This window comes from Primulina tabacum, chromosome 1 (genome assembly GCF_025594145.1).
Source record: "Primulina tabacum isolate GXHZ01 chromosome 1, ASM2559414v2, whole genome shotgun sequence".
Taxonomy (NCBI): domain Eukaryota; kingdom Viridiplantae; phylum Streptophyta; class Magnoliopsida; order Lamiales; family Gesneriaceae; genus Primulina; species Primulina tabacum.
Genome location: NC_134550.1, coordinates 17,306,389 through 17,313,156, shown reverse-complemented (window position 1 = coordinate 17,313,156; position 6,768 = coordinate 17,306,389).

The window sequence follows — 6,768 nt, the reverse complement described above, 5'->3', positions numbered from 1 at the left end:
TTTTGGAAAATGAATTTCTATTGGATAGAAAATGGGAGATGATAGAACTCGAAGAGGTTCCAGAGACACCCACAATTATAGAACCCACACCCGAAGAGCCAAGAGAGGAGATACAAGCTCCTAGAAGATCCGAGAGAGTCTCAAGACCACCTATGAGGTATGGTCTGCTTCTTGAAGAAGGCCATTGTAACGTCCTGAAAATCGAAAGTCCACGTGAATCACATGTATGCAAGTTATTAAATTTCTTTAGTATTTTATTAAATTATTTTAAAGCTTTAAATGCATTTTTATTTCATTAATTTTTGTTTAAATATTTTTATGCATTTTATGCATAATTCATGCATGGTAGAATTTAATTCATGAAATTTTAAAGGTTCATACATTAAAGATTTTTAAGTTTCATTTTGCGCTCGAACGAGGAACGAAGACTGGAGAATTTTCAGGAAAAACTATTTTATTACATGATTAATTTTTATTAATTAAAATAAGATGTTTTAAAGGTATTTTTTCAGGAATTTTTATTTATTGTGTATTTTTACCCGCATGATTTTAATTGTTAACGATACGTAAATTTCATCGAATCGGAGGACTTTTTGAGGGTTCGGCTAATAATTTCAAAATCTTTCCAATACAAAATATTTTTCGAGATTGTGTTTGGAATTAACGGGCCTTTTAAGCTTATTGGACTTAAAATCCTTTTTATTTTAATTGAGGCTCATTAGTACACATTTTAATTAACCTAAACTATACTTAAACTAAACCTAAACTTAATTTTCCACCCACCCATTTAAATTCAGCAGCCCCTCCACGTGAAGATAGCAGACTTTATCCCCTCCCTCAACCTTTTCTCTCAGTTTCAGCAACTTAGCAACTAGTTCCCTCGGCCATAGCATTTCCTTCAAAGAAATTTGTCTCCGGCGCTCGTTCTTCGATCTCCTCGCTTCTATACATCTAAGGCACGCATTGTATCATTATTTCATTATTTCTGCATCATTCACGTCATATATGTGCTGTCACGTGTGTTATGTTTATGCATTTTTCGGTATTGGCACGGCAAAGCTTTTATGCTCTTGGTTTGGCACGAAAACCATATGTTGTTGCATACCTCTCACGTTTTTGTTACTATGCTGCAATGGGCTGCGTGTTTGGTTGTTTAGGGACAGAATATGTTGGGATTTATGCTGTCAAGAGGCTGGTGGTATGTAGGAGCTGCCATCGGGGAGGAACCGTGCGCTTGTCTCGACTTTTCACTTTGGGGTTGGTGATGTCGAGAGGTTAGAGGTAGAGGGTGGTGCAAGGGCTACTCCCAAGCCTCGGACCAGACCCTGGTGGGTCTGAGTCGTGGCCTTGAATGGCACGAACACTGCTGGGCGTGGTGTGGTAGCCGATCGAGTGAGTGGTGAAGGTGTGTCTCGGGTGGGCTTGTTCTAGCGTTTCTTGAGTGGCTGCACTTCATGGCTTGCATGGGGCTGTAGCCGGGAGTTCTTTGTGTCCAGGAAGGTGTTGAAGTGGGATAGGAGGAGTTGAATTGGGGCTGGATCAGTTGGGCGTAGCTGGAGAATAAGAATGGGACCGAGATGTTAAGAAATGGGGAACATGTGCTAGTGTATGATAAATGGGGGTGGACCGAGAGCTTCATTCAATTGCTGGACCAGAACCCGTGGGTTTAAGGGTCTGAGATTAAGATTGTAGGACCATTATAATGTTTTTAAGGTATGGTAAAAATTTGGGAAAGTTTTGATTAAATTTCGGTTCGATTCGGATTAAAACCTGGACCTCGGTCCAAGTTTTAAAACAATTCGATTAAGTTGTGAAGTTGGCTCGAGTTTACATCTAGAAATACTTTTAAAAATGTTTTGGGACATTTTAAGGAGTTTGGTAAGCTTCGGATTAAAATAATGAGTTTTGGATTTATTCGGGATTTAGTCGCCGCAAGAGATATTAATTAAAGAATTAATTGAAACATTTAGATTTAAGCTTAATAAAATTATAGAAAATTAAATTTAAGCTGAAATAATTATTATAAGTCTAAGTTTTTAATTTGGAAATTTTATATTAAGGTTTGGTTTAATTCGTGATTAAAACGCATTAATATGTTATATTTAAAGATTAATTTAAAAGTCATATATTTAAACCAAATAAAAATATGGGAAAGTTCTTGTAAGTTTAAATAATTATTTGGGACGTGTTAGAGTCAATGAAATTAAGAAAATGTCAAAGAAGTGAAATTTTACGTCTAGGGGCAAAACGGTAATTTTGGGTTTCCAGGGGCAAAATGGTAATTTTGCACCTGAGGTGAGATGTTGGTCGTGGCAGCGCCCTGAGCACAAATTTACTATATTTTAAAGGTTTATGCATCATGATCACGATTTTTACGATTTTACGAAAATATACGTTGCATGCTTGGTTTAAAGGAAAAAAATTACGTATACGCATGTTTTTATTAAGTGGTGAATATGATGTTTTTGAAGGATGTGAGTTGGTTGTGTCTGACGATGTATATGTATACGATGATATGATTGGAGATATCGTGAGGGAAAAGGCCCTAGAGGGAGCCTGTTTACGGGAGAAGGCCCCAGAGGGAGCCCGACGATCGTATTTCCATTGACATGATATGAGATATGATGAGCTGAGGCCCGGGCTCAGTGGACGGGTAATGCTGTCGCTGATGTCCCTCGCAGCCGGGTACCACGGTTACATGTAGATGGATCTATCGATAGAGCTAATATGATAGAGCTGATACGAAAGTCACAACTAATGAACTGAATTCAATTAAAAAGGAAATGTTTACGTATATGATGACATGAGTTGACATGCTTTAATACGATATGAATTTTACACGACACGTTTACGTATATGATAACATGAGATGACATGTTTTGACACGTATATGATGATATGAGATGACACGATTTGACACGACATGATTTTATACGACATGTTTATGTTCATGTTTTAAAGTTCATGAAAGCTATGTTTGCATTATGATTTTACACAACACGTTTACGTTATGCTTTTAAGTTCATGAAAAATATGTTGAGTATGATATTTTTCACTGCTGTGTGCTATGTATATGTACTTGTTATTCTTGGTACAGACGTGTTGAGTCTTTAGACTCACTAGGCATGTGTGATGCAGGTGAGCTAAATGGTGAGGAGACTGGAGGTGCCGAACTCTGAGTAGGCAGACTTGGTGGGGGTGACACGACCCGAGGACCACATGTTTTCCGCATTACGATTTATGAGATTGAGAGGAGATGAATATTTTCATACGTTGATGATTTTAAGAATTTTATACGTTTATGTTTACGTACGATTTTAGACGAGTTGGGTTATTTTAAACTGTGCTATTTTTACGTTAAGATAATTTCAATTATTTTAAATGTTATTTCGAAAATGTGAGCTTTTATTTAAAAGAGCTTTATAAAACAAATATTTTCGCACTTTTAAATCGGTAGACGTGACAGTTGGTATCAGAGCAAGGGTCCTGTATAGGGTTGTGCCAGCCGCCAGCTTCTGCCGCTCAGTCTTCAAGCCTCAAAGTCTGTAAGCTTTTATGATTTAATTATTTTAAATGATTCACTTTTATCACCTGCATGTTAACATGATTTACGCTTTATGACGATCTACGGTATACGTTTAACTGCTTTTATGATTTAAGGATTTATTTATTTATTTTTAAAAAAAAAACTAAATTAAATTGCATGTTGGTTACGTTTGGAATTGGACGTGTCTAAGAATTCTAATATTGGACTTTAAGAGAGGTTGATAATGATTTGACTATATTGTTTTTTTAGTCAGTAGTACTGATGTCCTCCTTATGGGTCATAAGTTAATTTTGAAAATTATGAGCTTTTGGGACTTGTAGAATTTTTAAGAAATTACTGATGGTTCGTGGTTGTTAGTTGAATTAATTTTTGAGGATTCCATGTAAGGATTAATGATTCGAAGACTACGACGATCTTTGAAAGTACAAAAACGTAGAATTTATTTAGGATGCATGCTCTATCTAGTGGGACCTAAGAATTGAATTGCATGGATTGAGGATTTTAAGGACCTAATTGTAATACGAAATATTTTAAAGGAACTAAGTGCAAAAATAAAATTCTAATGGACTATTTTCGAATTTACCAAACTTTGGGACTAAATTTTGAGTTTCGAGAATTTTAAGGTTTAAGGATGCTAAGTCAAAAATTTAGGTGGAATAAAATGCAAATTTCGAATAGCTTGTAGGGCCAAAAATGTAATTTTTGAGAAGTTTAAGGGCCACATTGCAAATTCTGGAATTTTTGAGGATTTAATTCGAACTTTAGAGGAACACTTGGGTTAAATTAGTAATTTTTCGATGTTATGGGAATTGATTTTGGGTCCAATAAGCTTAAAATTATTGAACTTTATGTTACGAGAAACCTATAAGATGGAATTAGGTACGTCAATAATTTATGGGTAATTGTTGGATTCTTGAGATTAAGGACAAATCAGATAATATTCGAGGAAGTAAGAACTAATTTTGCAATTTTAAAAAAAATTTGGGAGATTTTTTTTAGCAGTAAGTGAGAAGTGAATGGTTTAAATGACCGAAATTTTGATTATTTAGATTTGAAGGGATATTTGGAACCTTGAGATATCTGGGTTATAATGTTATAAGAAATGGTAATCAAGGACACTGTAGGATGAATCAATCTTGGGCTTGAAAATTTAAGTGTTGGTGAAATAATGTTGTGGCAAATTAAGAATTTAAAGTGATGACAATTTAAGGTGAAGTTGATCAGTTAGTTAAGTTATAAGAGTAGACATGGAGCTAACAAAATTTTGGGAACTTAAGTTTGATGTATCATAATTTTTAATCGTGATCTTAGAGTTAAAATTATACCTTTGTTGGAATTTAATTTTTCTAGAAAGTTGGATGTGATTGATAGTTAAGATATTTGATAGACGCATGTAAGAATTGAGGTAGACACCTCGTCTTGAGGAATTTTTGGTAAGTTATTAAGAAACTTGACAATAAGTGAATATGTGTGTTGGAATTATGTTATCTAATACTATTTGGGTTGCGTAAGCTTGAATTTTAAGTTTATGGAATACGTATTTCTACGGAAATTTTGGGTGGAAAAAAAATAATAATAATAATAAAAAAAAAGAATTAGTTGTGTTCAACATAAGTTATCAGTTAATGAATATTAAGATTTTTATCGAGTGAGAAATCTAAAAAGCTTGATATGAGGATTCTAGAACTCTATGGAGTATAAGTGAAGTTGATTTATTAGAGTTAGTCTAAGGCTCCCATGGGATGACTTCATAAGTTTTATACACTAGTATGTATGAAGCATTGAGGATACGTAAGAATGCAACATTCATTTTAATGAGGAAAGACCAGTGCAAATCCTAAACAGCCAAGAGAAAAGGCTTCGGAACAAAATGGTCAAGCTAGTGAAAGTCAAGTGGCTCAATCATTCGGAGGAGGAAACTACGTGGGAATCTGAGCCGGAGATGAGGAGTCGTTATCCTGAGTTATTCGGTAAGTTTTAATTTCGGGGACACAATTTCTTTTAAGGGGGAGTAGAGTTGTAGAACCCGAAAATCAGATTACGTATAAGCCATCTAATTGCTACTATTTAAATTAAAAATGAATATTTTATATAAATATGAAGTGTTTGATTTATTTTAATAATTTTAAGTCATGATTATTTATTTTAAAGGTAGATGTTTAGTTTTATCTTGTAAGGATAAATACGCGAGGTCGGAGCGGAGTTTTTAGATTAGAGATAAGATTAATAATAAGAAAATATTCCTAAATTTAATTTAAGTCAAAGAATAATTTAATTTAAAGAAAAAGAATGTCCTTTGGATTTAATAAATTAATTAGAGCTAAATTGGTAAATAAGTTCTTTAGGTTAATATTTAATTAAAGATTAAATTAAAATATGTAAACATATTGGGATGAATTAATCTAGGTATAAAATATTCAAGAAATTAATCATAGCATTTGAATATTTAAGTTTGAGATCATGAATGCCATGCAATAATCTATCCTAAATGTAATGTGTAAATTCACTATAATATATAATGAGGGTGCTAAACTTTAAGGAAGAAAAATACAAGATTTAAACAATAAAATACCATGCAAAGTAGTAATAATAATAATAATGGGTCCAACATTTAAAATATTTCAAAGGTTTGGATAACTCTCCATTCAAACCATTCCTAATTACAATTCATGGGGTATTCATTTCTCATTTTAATTCTCTAATGGGTAGCAAATTTAAATGCAATAAAACACCTCATTTCTACTCAACCTATTAAACTAAAAACCGTTGAGAAGGCAGCAAGAATGAGGACAAGAAATCGGCACCTAAGGGAATGAAAATGCACCTCAAATTCCATTCAAATTCTCAGTTGTAATTCTCCACTAAATGCACTTAAGACTCCTTTAACACCTCCTATAACATCCTTCTTCGTTGCCTAACAAACCTACACCCTCACCTTCGAAAAACATCAGAAAAACAGCAGCTGAAATCGAAGGAACAACAGCTGAAATTGAAGGAACAGCAGCAGAAAAGTAGGAAAGAAAAGAAGTTCTAACTCCGACTCCGTTGCGTCATATTCGTTGTATTGATTTGTTTTTGTCAAAACAAATTCCAGGCATGTATATATTACTTCTTTGCTCTTCAATCAAGCCATAGTAGATATTTAAATCAGTATATAATCAAGAATCATGAGACATCACGAAAATTACAGCAAATTTTTACAAAAACTGGAACATGCCTCT